Consider the following 15,876-nt stretch of genomic DNA (forward strand, 5'->3'; position numbering starts at 1 on the left):
GGCTCCCTCTTGCCCATCTAGCCACCTGCTGACTAAATCTTGACTGTGGTAATAACCAAGCCCCTGATGCAGCATCTGTCCCCTCTTCTAGGGTTGCCAGATAAAATACAGGAGACCCAGTTAAATTTGAATTTTAGATAAACAATGAATTTTTTTAATATAAGAATGCTGCTTTAGTCTGGCCAGGATACTAGAACAAAATAACGTACACTGATTGGCTACAAACAACATATATTTATTGCTTACAGTTCTGGAGGCTGGAGATCCAGGATCAGGCTGTCAGTGTGGTTCTGCTGAAAACCCTTTTCCAGGTCACAGACTGCTGACTTCTCAATCTAGCCCAATGGTCCTCAACCTTCTTAATGCTGCGACCCTTTAATACAGTTCCTCATGTTGTGGTGACCCCCAACCATAAAATTATTTTGTTGCTACTTCATAACTGTAATTTTGCTACTGTTATGAATCGCCATCGGAAATATGTGTTTTCCGGTGGTCTTAGGCAACCCCTGTGAAAGGGTCGTTTGACCCCCAAAGGGGTCGTGACCCGCAGGTTGAGAACTGCTGCTCTAGCCTCACCCGGTGGAAGGAACAAGGCAGCTCTCTGAGCCTCTTTTGTAAGGGCATTAATTTCATCTATGCTCTACCCACATGACCTAATCACCTCCCAAAGGCTTCCCCTCCTAATCCCATCACTTGGGGATTAGAATTTCAACCTGCGAACTTTGGGGGGATACATTCAGACCACAGCATACACCCTAAATATTGCATGGGACATATTTATGCTATAAATGTAGTTGTTGTTTTTCTGAAATTCAGATAACTAGGCATCCTGTATTTTTATTAGCTAAATCTTAGCACCCCACCCTAGTCTATATCTAGTTCTAACATGCTAACTACAGGGTGGGGCAAAAGTAGATTTATAGTTGTGAGTATGGGAAACAGGGTTTATTCTTGCATTATTATTTATTAATTATTGTATTATTTTCCATACAAACAACTGTAAACCTACTTTGCCCCATCCTGTATAGTAGGATGCACTTTTACATCAGCATCCTATGACTATGGGTTTTGTTTTTTGTTTGGCTTTATTCACTGGGGGACAGGGAGTGGGGGTGAAGAAGACAAACCTAAAGTATAGAACTTCTTATTGTATTTCCAAACTTACAGCAGCTAATTTCTTTTTATAACTGAGGTTGTTTTGGATTCTCCTCCTACATTCCAAACCTTTCTTAACATATAAATCTATCATAACAAATAATGCTACCAAATCTCATCATTTTAATGTTGTTATTTTCTATTTTTTTTTTATGTCAATAGCTCTCCCCTTCTAAGGTCTATATGATTTCAAAAAGTCTCTGAGATCATAATAGTAGAACCAAATTGCAAGTGCAATCATCATCATCATCATTTTCATCATCTCAAAAGACAAAAGTCACGTTATGACCACATGGTCTGGGAACTAGCAGCAAACAGGCCTTAGAACAGAGATTTAAATTCAGATGCCTACACAGCTACTCAGGTAACTTTAAAAGAGTAAATCAGCTGTGGAGAAAAATTTGCATATATATCATGTATAAGGGAATAAGAACTGGAAAGAACGCCCCTAAACAGAAACAATAGCCCTGCGTTGCCACATCTCTTGATGTTTTTCAAGAGAAACCAAAATTTCTGATGTTTATGTGAAACCTTCCTGTCAACTTTTAATTCATACACATTGTACAGACCTAACACAACATACCTATGACCGGAAGCCTCACAGTAGCCTCTCAAGCTCCCAGCTTCCAAAATCTAAGCTCCTTCAGAACCCCAGTCAATTTGATTCAGATGGATGCTTGAGGCAACTCGATTTAACTGGATTTTTAATTACTGGTTAATGTTGTAATTCATTTTGGATCTTCAGAAACCATTTCCCATTCAAAATAAAGCTGCCACTTAGCATTTGGTCAAAGGTGGTTCTGTTTTTGAATTTTGGTTAATAGATGCCACAGATCGATTATTGTCTCCTACCCATCCACAGATAGCTAAGGAAAATAGCCATTATGCTGATTCTGAGTCAGGTAAAAATGCACATTTTTAAACAAAGATGTTTTCACAGAAGCTTTCTTATTACAGTAATAGAATATTATACCCGTTGCTTCTGGAAAACAATTTTTAGACTATAAATGGAAGGCCCAGTAGTATCATTCTAGATATATAAACTAGTGAATGCTTTTCAGTTTAAAAATATCTTTACTGTAATCATTTTTCTTTATATTTCCTGCAAAGTCATCTGAAATGCATTCTCTGGGATTGGTAAATCATCCTTAGTAGAGCTAGTACTTGGTCATATGATTCATGTGGTTTTATGCTGCTTAGATAAGTAATCATTTAAAGTGCTGAGAATTGGTAAATGTAACATGAAAATCCAACATGGGAATTCAGCTGCTACTTAGACTACTTGGGTCTCTGATTAATTGCTCAGATAAATAGATAAATATGCAATTACTTTGAGTCAAGGCAATAGAAAAAAATCCTTGCTACCACCTGATTAGGAACAATGAGTTATACCCTCAGAAGCCTACAGTTACTCATGGCCAATGCCTCCAAGTACAGAATGACTTTTTAAATTTTTTTAAGGAAATAAAATGTTGTGGGTGAAAATGAGTTTTTAAGTTTATAATCAATTTTACCAAAAAAAAAAAAAAAAAGTGAAAGAAATGAAATGGAAATTTTAAAGGCACTTCAAACTAATGCTAGGATAATTCATGTGTATTCCAATATCCTTATGGCAAATTGGAAAGATTATGGGCTTTGGAATAAATCAAAATTGGCTTCAAATCTGCTTTTTAGCCAGACCTTGGTCAGTGTCCATTAATGAATCTAAGCCTCAATTTCTTCATCACAAAATATGGATTAGAAAACTTACATGGTTTTCTTATGAGAATTAAATGAGATAAAATCAATGTCTACTTAAGGGCATTATTTATATCTCTATACATATGTACCAGGTGCACCTGTTAGGTAGGTAGCTAGTTAGGTATTAACAAAGGAGAAGGGAGCAAAACTGTCTACGTCTAATTAGGTCGGGAATTTATAGCTTCACAGACACCCCAAGAGACAGCCACATCCTCCAAAGGGCCATGCATCCCCAAGCAGGCAGAAAAGACTGGATTTCTAATCTCCCCCAGAACAACTGATGTCTTCATCTGGATTGCTGGGGGGAGAGATATACAGTAAGGGGCAAGTTCCTTAAGTGAGTGCACCGCAGCAGAAGCTAAGACGACGCAAGGAGAGGTCCTTCTACTAAGACTATGTGCAGTGAAAGTCCGATGCTGAAGCAATATCACGAAGCAAGTACACTAGGAGCCAAAATGGAAACCATGAAGGAAGGAGTCTAGCCTGGGAAGATCAGGGGCAACGACTGGATAGGATAAGGCCACGAAACCCCAGAAGATCCAGGAAAGGGACTAGAGAATGTGAAAGAAAGCTTACCCCTTCCCAAAAAAACCCCAAGGAAATATCATCAAAGCACAGCTAAGGGCCCGAGGCGCTCTCTCCCTTTAGCAGCTGCATGGGCCCAAGTGCAGCGCTGACCGTGGGCCAAATGGCAACAGAGACTGTGTGGACTACTGCCGCCGCGGGTGCTGGGCGAATGGCATGGCAGCTCCGGGTCCTGGCCCTCTTCCTGGCTTAGTGGGGACAAGTGTGAGCCTACGGTCCCAGAGGCTGGACTTCTCCCCCAGCGAGACAGGGCTGAGCCACCTGGTCGTGCATGAGACATGGGCCATGGTGAACCTGAGGGCAGTCCTTTGTTTTTGCTTCAATAAATCTTGCCACTATACCTCAAATACTGCATGTGCATATCCCTGAAATGCTTTCCTGCGATACCATGGAAGAATCCTATCTCCTCCGGCAACACACCAAAAAAAGGGATTTTCCTAAGTAGGAAAAATTAAGCTTGCGTGTTGAAAAAATTTCCTAAATTTAATGAAAATGCTCATTATATAATTGCCACTTCATTTATGCTTCATGTTTAGTACTGTCTGCTATGTACCCAGAATCACTGGTATATTATAAGTAATCACTGTTAAAGTAGAACTGCTTCTCTACTCACAACACTTCTGACATCAAATGTATGGGGGTTTTCCCCAAGTAGATCACTTTTTCAACTGTCTGGACATCCATTAGGTGTCCTATAATTTTTTATTTTATCCTCGCCTGAGGACATTTTTCCATTTTTTGTTTAGACAGTGTGGGAGGGAGAGAAAGAGAAACATGGATGTGAAAGGGACACATTGAGTGGCTGCCACCCACACAACCCACAGGCTGTGAAAAAACTGCAACCGAGGTATGCGCCCTTCACAGTAACCAAATCTGGGTCTCTCTGGACCGCAGGCCGATGCTCAAACCGCTGAGCCAAACTGAGCTAGGTGTCCTATAATTTTATTCAATAACCAGATTTAGTGTCCATCTCCAAAGATTTAAAGACTCGGTCTCAAAGACTGCCCTTACTCCAGATGACGGTCACAAGTAATGGGTCTTCAGGGTACCCTCACTTGTGTCTCATTTGGCTACAAATTTGGGACTTCCTATAATCTTCCTCCCCTACCCCTACCCTTGCCCCAAGTTTCAATAATTGGCTATAATGGCTCACAAAACTCAGGCAAATATTTACTTGCATATACTAGTTTATTATAAAGGATGCAAATAAAACACCTGATGGAATACATAGGCTGAGGTCCAGAAAGGGCCAGAGCACAGGAATGCCTGTCCCCATGGAGCTGAAATCAGCCCGGCTGGTGTGGTTCAGTGGTTGAGCGTCGACCCATGCACCAAGAGGTCACCGGTTCAATTCCCAGTTAGGGCACATGCCCAAGTGCACCTCTTTCCAGCATGTGGATGTGTTCACCAACCCAGAAGCTCTCTAAACCCGGTAATTCAGGGTTTCTATGGAGGTTCCATTGTGCTGGCATAATTAATTAAATCAGTGACCATTCATTAACTCAATCTCCAGCCCCTTTCCCTCCCCAGAGGTCAGGAAGTGAGCAGAAACTTCCAACCTTTAAAATATGTCTTGGTCATTTTGGTAAACAATCCCTATCCTGAAGCTATCTAGAGGTCCCCATCCACCCATCACCTCATTAGAATACAAAAAGACACTCATATCACTTAGGAAATTACAAAGGTTTTAGGAACTCTGTGCCAGGAACCAAGGACAAAGACCAAATATATATATTTTATAATATCACACCATCACCGCACTCGCTCCGAGGACAAGCCCAGTCAGCAAGCCAGTGTCCTGAAAGGTAGTTTATTAGAAGACACCACTTCCCCTCAAACAATTCTGTCTGGAACTATATGGACTTATAGCTCTCAAGCAAGTAAGATACGAGCCTGGAGGCTAGAGGTCAGGATGGGAACAGAGTAGGGCTTTTGCCCCTCCATTATTTCATAGTGATTTCCTCCCAGAGAGAAAACCAAGTGTGAAATGCACATGCAATTCAACTCAATTCCAGAAATAGTAAGATCACCTATTAAGTGCAGAGGCTGCATGTTTCTCACATAAGCACATTTAGGGAGAGCTGTTTCTGTTTTGACAGTGCTACAGTTCTTTGGGGACCAGCTGTTGGAGGGGAAGCTCAAGAGCATGACACCTCCTGGAGGATAAGGCCACCTGTCAGCTCCAGGGGCACAGCCACTCTGGCTGCAGGCACAGCACAGTGGACATGGAGCGCGCCGATCGCCCGCTCAGGGAGAAAGGGCTAAGTGACAAGCATTACATTTGCTTCTGGTGAATTCTTTTGACTATAAGGACCTCAAGTTATCTCAGGAGGAAACAATGTGTGGGGAGAGAAGATGGTAAGGATATAAAAACTGAAATCAGCCCGGCTGGTGTGGCTCAGTGGTTGAGCGTCGACCCATGCACCAAGAGGTCACCGGTTCAATTCCCGGTTAGGGCACATGCCCAAGTTGTGGGCCCTATCCCCAGTAGGGGGCATGCAGGAGGCAGCCTATCGATATTCTCTCTCAGTGATGTTTCTATGTCTCTCTCCCTCTCTCTTCCTCTCTTTCTAAAAATCAATAAAGAAAACATATTTAAAAAATAAAGAACTGAAATCAGAATTGGACTGAAGTCAAACATGGAGGCAGCTCAGAGAACTGAGATTTCAGCCATGCCCAGAGGTCACATTGTCTCTCGTTTCATCTCTGGGAAATGTACTAGGTTATAACTTCAGTTTCTCATAAAGCCTCATGTTCCCAACTCTACCATATAGGTCCCTCTTTGCAACCTTGTGTCTCATCCTCCATTTTTAACTGCAAGGATCACCATGTTTTCTAACGAAATGTACTAGGAGAGAATCTGCTGTTCCAAACTCATTTCCTCCTGTCAGTGCCATGCAGACTGGCTGACGTTGGGTCAAGGTGACTACTCTCCATCAGTTGCCTGAGAGAGTGATTAGGGAGGGAGGGCTCAGTGGTCTGCACCAGGCTGTGGCCATGGGCCAGGGGGGTGGCAGGCTTGCTGACCAGTTTATCTATACACCCCTGAAAGAGAATGTAAAAGAAAGAGCTCTCTGAGTCGAACTGGTACTGTCAACAACAGCGGTTGTCAAAAGGTATATAGGAAGAGTTCATTGATAATGTTGGGAACTTTCTTCTTCGATTCCACCAGGAATTTCAGAATCATAATTCAATGCAAAGTGTAAAGTTTTAGTACATATAAAATTACTTAGAGCAAAAATAAATAAGATCAGTACCCAGTAAAGGTCCAGTGTACTGAACATAAAAAACTGGACATGTGTTCTTTTAAAATTAGATAGTATCAATTTGGCCAATGTATGCACTAAAAGATTCAGTAAAATGAGCTTTACACAGCCTTGTAAAGGTTTTTTTTTTTTTTACATTCTCTACATGAGACCCAAAGTTTTCCAAGTCAGATAAATAAAATAATAAAATAAAATAAAATAAAATAAAATAAAATAAAATAAAATAAAATATACAGTGTTAGTCTAGTGACAGCCACATCATAACTTGTTGACCTTACATCACAAAAGGACAGTGATACATTCATTTTGATGTTCTTTAAATGACAATGAAAAGTGAGTCTTAAGAAAAATGACAAATACGATTGCTTGCCACTTCCAGGATAATAAATAGATAAGTGAGATTGCTGGGTTTTCAAGGAGATTAAGGTAAATGGAATCTGACACTTGGCTACTATTTTACTTGCCCACAGAAGGAGTAAGTTTGATGCCAAAGGTTGAAACAGGCTTTTCTAGAAGAGGAGGATCACAATAGAAATTCAGGTCAAGGCAGAATAAGAGATAAAGGCATTATATTGGCTATAGAACAGCTCTGCTGGAGAGCTCTAAAATGAGAAAATATGGAGGTGGAACTTTAATCACAGAGTCCTTAAAGGTCATGGGGAACAGACAATGAAAAAAGAACTGTTCTTGAACAGTTTCAAATCACAAGAATGTGTGAAAAATAAGATTTAAAAATGGGGGAAATACACGTTACTTGCTTCTGTATTTTATGATTTCTAAATGATCACTTAAGAATTTTGGCATTGTTTACACTATGGTGCTACTCCCTTTTGCAAACCTTTTTGTCAAGATTTCACAATGGAAAATTCTTTTTTTTTTTTTCAAGAATAGTATTAAATTACCATATCTTTATTTTAACCTAACACATAGAACAATTTTCTTAGTCTCATTGCAACCTCTAATTCCATTTGCTGATAAGCTACTGAACAAATTTATTTTTACTTTTTTCCTATTGACTTGAAAACAAACTTCTTATTATTCATAATTGTATCTAAATGTACTAAATTCCCTTTTTTATTGTGTCTACTATAAGGATGATTATGACAGGTTCTTCAGTGTAGCCCTGGTAATACCTAGCACTTTAAAATGGCCAACTGTGGATAATCACCTTAATTCTTTTCCATAATAAGCATGCTATCTGATACATATTTCCTTGCAAAATCACTTGCTGTTATAAGTTGCCTTGTCTCTCCTGAAGTGCTATCTTCCTTCCTAACACTGCTTAGAGCACCGGGCCACTACTCTCTAAGATCTTGGGTTTTATATTTTTCTGTGTTTGACTAAAAAAAAAGTATCAACAAAACACAAATGAGTAAAGAGAGATGAAAATAAACATGCCTTATTTATGCTGAGAGTAAATAGCCAAGGCAGTGGAGGACACAGCTGTCAACAGCAGCAGCACGGCCAATAACAGCAGGAACCACAAATTTGTCACAGGCTCTCTGCCTAGTATCGGTAAGTTTCTCTCTGGCTACATATTATTTATTTGATAAGATTTATTTCATCATTAGAGAATAGTTATTAGATATCAGCATTGTGTACATTACTGTTTTCAGAAAAGTGAAAAAAGATAAATTGAGTAATAGGTACTGTGCAGAGTAGAGTGGAGAACATTCCAGAAAGAGAGAAAGGGACATGCAAAGACACAGAAGCATGGTAGAGAGGGAAGAGGCAGCTTTGCAGTGCTGAAGGACGTTTGTTGCAGCAACAGAGGTCAAGATGACAGGGGCAGTGGAAAGGGGAGCTCAGAGGGGGCCCTGGAAGAAGGCAGGGCTGGCGGGCTAAGTCACTTGACTTTGATTCCGCAGTGCAGGAGTTGGCAAACTTTTCTGTCAAAGGCCAGCTAGTGTGCATTCTAGGCACAAAGGTGGTCTCTGTCAGCAGATTCCTGGTTTCTTGTTTTCCTACGATCGCTTTCAAAGTTTAAAAACCACTCTTAGCTTGCAGCAGTATAAAAACAGTGCCAGGGGCTAGATTTGGCCTGCAGGCTTCAGTTCACCAAGCCCTACATTCCTCATTTTTTAATCTTCTCATGTTGGCAGAAACTCAGCACATGAGAGAGAGAAAAAGAAACCTGAAGAGCTACCTCCAAGGAGATAGGAGATAGCAAGACAGTGAAGGAAAAGTTTGACAGCCTTAAAGACAATCCACACGGTCGCGCACAATGGACTGTAATGATATCGCTATCTCCTAATCCTGTGGTTCATTTTACTTTTTGAACACTGCGGTGACAGAAAATACATAACCGTACATTTTGAAAACTAATACATACACAGTCACAGATTTGGGTTTCTTATTACAATAACATGTATTTTGATCTTGAGAATTAGCTGTTCTCTAGCTATCACAGAAAAGCTTTGCTTTCAAAACCAGATCATCCTGCAGTGAATGCAAAGTAGACCCCTTTGAACAAGCTCTGAGTAGAAATCGCACCGGAGCGGTGTCTTTATTCTTCCTGCTTCTTCTATCTATCTCACAAGATAAAAAGTCTCAGACACAATAATGAGGGTCTTAGCTATTGAGAATTCCAGGTTTGTTCGGTGAACCTAAATTAACTCACAACACACGCCGACAGACAGTGGGGGCACATCTCCTGTAAAGAGCAAGTGCCACACCTGTCTGGAAGATTCCCCGGAGAACATGGGGAATGGGCGCTCTGCATTCATGGCTCACAGTTCTTCCCTTGGCTGTCTGTGTATCAGCAGCCAGAGATGTGGCTACTCGGCTGACTCAGCACTCACTCTGAGGCACCAGCATCCTCCCTGCTGTGAGTCCAGACAGGTAGAAAAGCCCAGAGGCTTTCTGTGTCTGAGGAACATCCCTTTACTACTTTTTTAAATCAAGGTTGGTACTCCTCAGGCATTAGACAGCCAGTCTCCAATATGCCAATTATACTCAAAATGTCAATGAATAGTTTCGCCAGTCCATTTCCCTGTCCAGTGCAAGGCAAAGATCTGATCGTGCCTGAAATTGATCTTTCAGTGAGCACTTAACTGAATACCCAATGGCTATTCTTCTTGTTATCATAAATTTATTCCACTGTTTGACAATACTTTGAACTTAAACACAACAACAAAACCTTTCCTCTGACCTTTTACAAATTGTCAGTTCCTTTCCTGACCCTGCTAAATACAGCTGACAAACACAATGAGAATCTTAAAATATAAAAATATCTCATCTTTCTCAGTGACTAAATGTGATGCTATTTTCCTGATACTTGCAGTATTACTTTTTATGTTTATATATTTTACATATGAATTTAATTTTAACTAATTAAAATTTCCAACAAACCTAGAACATAATTATCATATACTTCTGTATATTTGAAAATAAACAACAGTTAACTGGGTTATAGTCTTAATAAAAATAAAAGCAATAAAAATCTTTTTAAATAACAGAAAAGAACATAGTTCAAAAACTCAGACATGAACACAAACTAAGGAACCCATATAACTAAAAATATGAAAGAACTATTTTAAAAATATAACACAGTCATATTTTGATTTCCCAGCTAACAATCATTACATACCATAAAATTCAGAAATGTAAAGGTTTCTTAATGTTTAAGTGGGCAAGTGGTCCATTGAACTACAAGCCTGTCTATTGCAAAGCTTATATTCTTTGTTTAAAAAAGAAAGAGTAGGTGCCCTGGCCAGTTTGGATAAGAGGTTAGAGCATCATCCTGCAGACCAATGAATCTCAGGTTCAATTCCAGGCAAGGGCAAGTACCTCGGTTGCGGTTCATCCCCAGCCCTGGTTGGGGTGGCCCAGGAGGCAACCGGTCAATGTGTCCCTTTCACGTCGATGTCTCTCTCTCTCTTTCTCTCTCTCTTTCTCTCTCTTTCTCTCTCTCTCTCCCCCCCCTCCCTCCCACTGTATCTGAAGATAAATAGAAAAATATCTTCAAGTGAGAAATATAAATAAAGGGGGGGGGGGGAGAAGGAGAAGAAGGAAAAGAAGAAGAAGAAGAAATAAGGTTCCACTGTACCAAGTACCAAACTAGATAAAGATACAAAAATGAATAAAATATGTCCTGTGCTCTTTTATTATACTCTGGTGGAGAAGATATTTATGAATACAGTAAAATGAAAAAAATACCATAAGAATGGTATACAGTATATAAATACTGGAGTAACCTAAAGATAAAAATAAATAAATCCTTTATGAAAGTGACATTTTAACTAGCCCATTTGAAAGAGTTTTATAAACTATGATTTACTACACAAAAGAAATGTCTCATCCCTCTATTTATAATGAGAAATATTCTTAGATGAAATCATCACGCATGCTCCCTGAGCGGCCCCCTCTGATTCAGCCCCTGGGAGAAGATGCCTTTGTCAAACCTCTTGATCCCTCAAGGTCCTCAGAGTGAACATGATCTGAGGCAGCCAAAGCGGAGCCACACCTGGGAGACAGGTCATGAACACAAGTGTGCAATGAGATTTAAAAGTGCCCAACGCTGCCCTGGCTGGTTTGGCTCAGCAGTTAGAGCATCAGCCTGCAGACCAAAGAGTCCTGGGTTCGATTCCAGCCAAAGGCACAAACCTCGGTTGCGGTTCCTCCCTGGCCCTGGTCGGGGTCATGTGGGAGGCAACCAATTGATATGTCTCTCTCACATCAATGTCTCTCTCTCTCTCTCTCTGTCTCTCTCTCCCTCCCTCCCTCCCACTCTATCTAAAGAAAAATGGAAAAATATCCTCAGGTAAGGATTAAAAAAATAAAAATAAAAGTGCCCAATGCTTTGGAAGTCAAGTGAAAGAAATTTAAAGGAGGTAAGCTTTCCAAAAGAGGCATTGTAATAACCTGTACGGAAATTCCTAAGATCTTAATGGCCTTCAAAATAAATAGAGGATTTGACAAATGAAATCATTGATTCAAAAGAATAAATCACAGATGCTTTGCAGAAATTGTTTTCCTAAAACTCTGGCTTTTGAGAACTCAAACTGTTTCTCCATAATAATAATGTTTGAAGTCCATTAGTTTCATTGATATTGTCTATTGCTTTATTTTATTTCAGAGAGAGAAACAGGGAGAGGAAGAGAAAGAGAGGAATATCAATGTGAAAGCGAAGTATCCATTGGCTGCCTGCTGCACGTCCCCTGCTGGGGGTCAAGCCAGCAACCCAGACATGTGCTCTAACTGGGAATCAAACTGGCAACCTTTCAATGGCCAAGACGATGCCCAAGACAGCCACAGCGGCCAGGGCTCCATTGTTATTTTCATCTTTCTTGTGTTCTCTCCATGAAAAACTGCTTCCTATTCCCAATCCTCAAAATACTATTTCAAATAATTTTTAAACTGTTATTTTTGAAAAATTATTATGTAACTTAAATTAACTGTATTTATAAATATTCCTCCCCTTAGTGATTAAAAAAAAAAAAAAGTGCCATCCTCTCAAGATTACTAGTTTAAGAACAGGAAGGTACAACTTCATGGTAGATTTTCATTTTTACTTGATTTGACTTGTTGCATGTTTAAAATTTTGGCAAAAAATATGCAATTAAACAAATAGAACAGTCATTTTGCCTATACTTCTGTTTATTGTATGGAGCCTGATAATAATAATACCAAGGTCTGTTTCATCTAGGTCATCCTACATCAGATTTCCAGAATGTACTCTCATCAGGTGTTTATCTTTTTCCAATCTATATATTTTTGTTGTTGTTAATCCTCACCTGAGGATATTTTTCTATTTATTTTTAGATAGAATGGGAGGAGAAGGAGAGAGAGAGAGAGACAGAATCATTGATGTGAGAGAAACATATCAACTGGTTGCCAGTGGTTGTCGAGAGAGACATATTGACTAGGCTGGGGATCGAACATGCAACCCAGCTATGTGCCCTTGACCGGGAATCGAACCCATGATCCTTCAGTTGATGGGCCGACATTCTAACTATTGAGCCAAACTGGCCAGGGCTCCAATCTATATCTTACTTATCTTTTTTAAATACTAGGAAAGAGTAGTATAAGAAAATTTGTTTAGTTATTCAAAATTTCATAAGGTTTCTTGACAGCTCCAACTTTTTATTATTGTTTCCAAAGAATGCAACTTGTTATTCTACACATCATAGATAACTTTTTCTTGTGTTCATTAAAATGATAAAATAGCTCTAATCTCTGCCTGTCTGCCATTTAAATGAAGAACTAAGTTGTTTGGATCATAGCTGCCATCACCTACAATGCTGAGACTCAATCAATTTGGCATTTTGCGTTATATTTACAGCAGTAAGAAAAATGGTAATGACTCACTTCATTTTTCTGTGGTTGTCAGATATTTCTATAGAAAGAAAAAAAATATTGCATGAATTTCCTTGATGGACACTGTCATTTGCAAATACCACCAATCTTAGCAACTGACAGCGCAATGAAAGAAAAATAAGTTTTTAGCATAAATTGTACTTCCTTTTCTTCTATAGAAAAAGACTATCAAAGTAATGGCAAAATTCAATAATGGTTCTGTTAGTGGCAAAGGAGTGTTTAAGTCTCTACATACTAACTAATATGTCAACTGCAGCCCATTTTCAGAGCTTACCAGATTTTTAAAAAATAATGGGTGTAAATGTCAGGATTTGAAAATTACTATGATTGTACTGCTGTTTCATTTTGGCTGACATAGGAACTAAAAAACTCAGAAAAGATTAATACTTTCTCCCAATAGCAAACTTTTAACAGCTTTAAAGTTTACGAGACATTTGACTTAAATCCTGTTTTGAGAAAAGTTCCATTAGGAACTCAGAGATAATGCTACACATGAGCTTAAAGACCTCCTTAATGACCCTTTAATGGAATTTTACATGTTGTCACACTCCATATTGACAGATTTTGACAGCTTAATAATAGCCTTGATGAGTCAGAATCAATTTATGTTGAAGACCTATGACTCCCTTATGTAACTAACGAAGTAATTATTGCTCCTTCCTCTGCGGGAGAGTCTTTACCTGACACTGTGCAGTAACATAAAGTCTTATGCCATGACTTACAATAGCGTCCTGGAAATTTTCCCTTCTAAAATACCATTTGCTGAGCACTCAGTAAATAAGACACAGACATTTAGGAAGGTATTTATTACCAAAGCAAAGATAATAATTGCTAATATATGCTAAAATGTGCCGCTCTAGAATTGCCAGCTTCCAGTATGCACACTGTTAGCCGAGTAGCTGCAGTTGAGGAGAAAAGACTGAAACATTGTTTATTGATATTAAGTTCTTTTTCATGGAACTTCAAAAACATTGACCTCAGTTCTTGACCCCTGAAAGTTAATTTAGCAAGAAACTCCAACTCTCCAGAAACTATCCCAAAATCATGTGCACCCACAAAACCCAGTTAGAAATGATATCAGCATTCAGGTTTCTTTTTTTAAAAGGTTCCTTCCAATTCTACTCAGACTACTTTTGATCTCAATCCCTTTTGTATCTTCAACATTGAAATAATATTATAAACTACCTTACATTGAGGTTTATTCACAGAAAAACAATAATCTGAAATAATTTTGTTATAAATTTTCATCAAAACCAAACAGCTGAAACCAGTTTACACTACAGGGCAACCACCAACATTCACAGGGAAAGTAGTTCCAATCTTGCCCTTTTCTAGAAGTGAACCCTAACTGAACTGTTGATTAATGTTATGGCTGGAACCCTCTCCATGTGAATGAACCATTCTGAGTATTATCTCAAAAAGAAGCTAGTTTAAAGAAGAGCTGTGTCATCATGTTCCATGTGGTTTATCTGCCGTTTAATTGGCTATTTGTTATATAGGAGGTCTTTCACACCTAAAACAAAGTCCTCTGGGACTTTGAATCTGATATTTGGGGGGTGTGGGGGGAGGCCAACTAGTATAATCACGGTAATAATTAGTTACATAAATAATATACTTTAGGTCAAAAAATAGAACAAGTTACAGAAACACTGAAAAAATGCAGCCAACCTTAGAGTCCTACTCAAGGTCACTAAGCCTGGACTCGAAAATAACTGCGAGAGCCCCTGATGGAGCAACTGACAGCCACACGGGGGCCAGAGGATGGAGTGGGATTGACGAGGGGCCTCCCATACCAAAGCTAGCAGGAGAAATGAGAAGAAAGGTCTCATTTAATTAGAAAATACTATATGCTAGGCTTATACTAAGACTGTCTTAATCTGTAAAGAGCTGTTTTAATCAATGTTTACAATGTCCTTGTGAGAAAAGTCAGATGCCGTATTATACAGATGTAAATCACTCACCCAGGGGAACAGCTAGGAGGGACACAGCTGAAAAGAATCCAGCACTATTCACCCCAGAGCCCTCCATCTTCACGTGAAACTACACTCGGGGAATTTTCCCTGTACAGGGAGAGGGTATGATTTTGTGTCATCAGACTAGAACTTCGATGCCTACACAGCGGTTGTGCTGAGTTCTTTACCTATTTGGTGGTCCCCCTGAACCTTGAACTTTTAAAAGAAAAAATTAATAACTTGTTTTTTGATTACTTAATAATCTCTGACACCATTGTTGAACACTTTATTGGAGGAATTTTTTTTTTCCCTTACAGTACCCAAGATCACTATTCGACACCCAAATGTCACATAATACTTACAATACTGTACAATCAAGTACAAATGGAAAAGCCTTTTCCTCTTATCACAACCAACTTAGGTGATACTATAGGCCTTAGAATAAAGCCTCTCAGTGTTTGCTATTAAAGTTAAAAAAAAAAAAGTTCTACTTTCATGTTGCAATAGCATCCTCATAATGAAGGGTCTATGAATGTGCCATTAGTTAGAATTAAACCCTATAGTTTGAAAATGACCTTAATGGACATATATACTTGAAGTGTTTTGAGACTAACTAGCAATATCAGTTTAACAATCTACCCAAAATGCTAGAATATTCCACTCGTTTTAAAGATAGGGGTGCCATTTTAAATGTCTTATACATTTGGCTAACTATGCTAATAATCATAATAATAACAATCACTTGTATTTGCTTTTAAATATAATGTGTGATATGTTAAAATTTTTCTTTCTCAACTTCATTGGATGATTCATACTCCAGTAGACTTGGATAACTATAATTTAATGTTCCCCAGAGCAAG

The sequence above is a fragment of the Molossus molossus genome, unplaced genomic scaffold, assembly GCF_014108415.1.
Source record: "Molossus molossus isolate mMolMol1 unplaced genomic scaffold, mMolMol1.p scaffold_m16_p_11, whole genome shotgun sequence".
NCBI classification, from domain to species: Eukaryota; Metazoa; Chordata; class Mammalia; order Chiroptera; family Molossidae; genus Molossus; species Molossus molossus.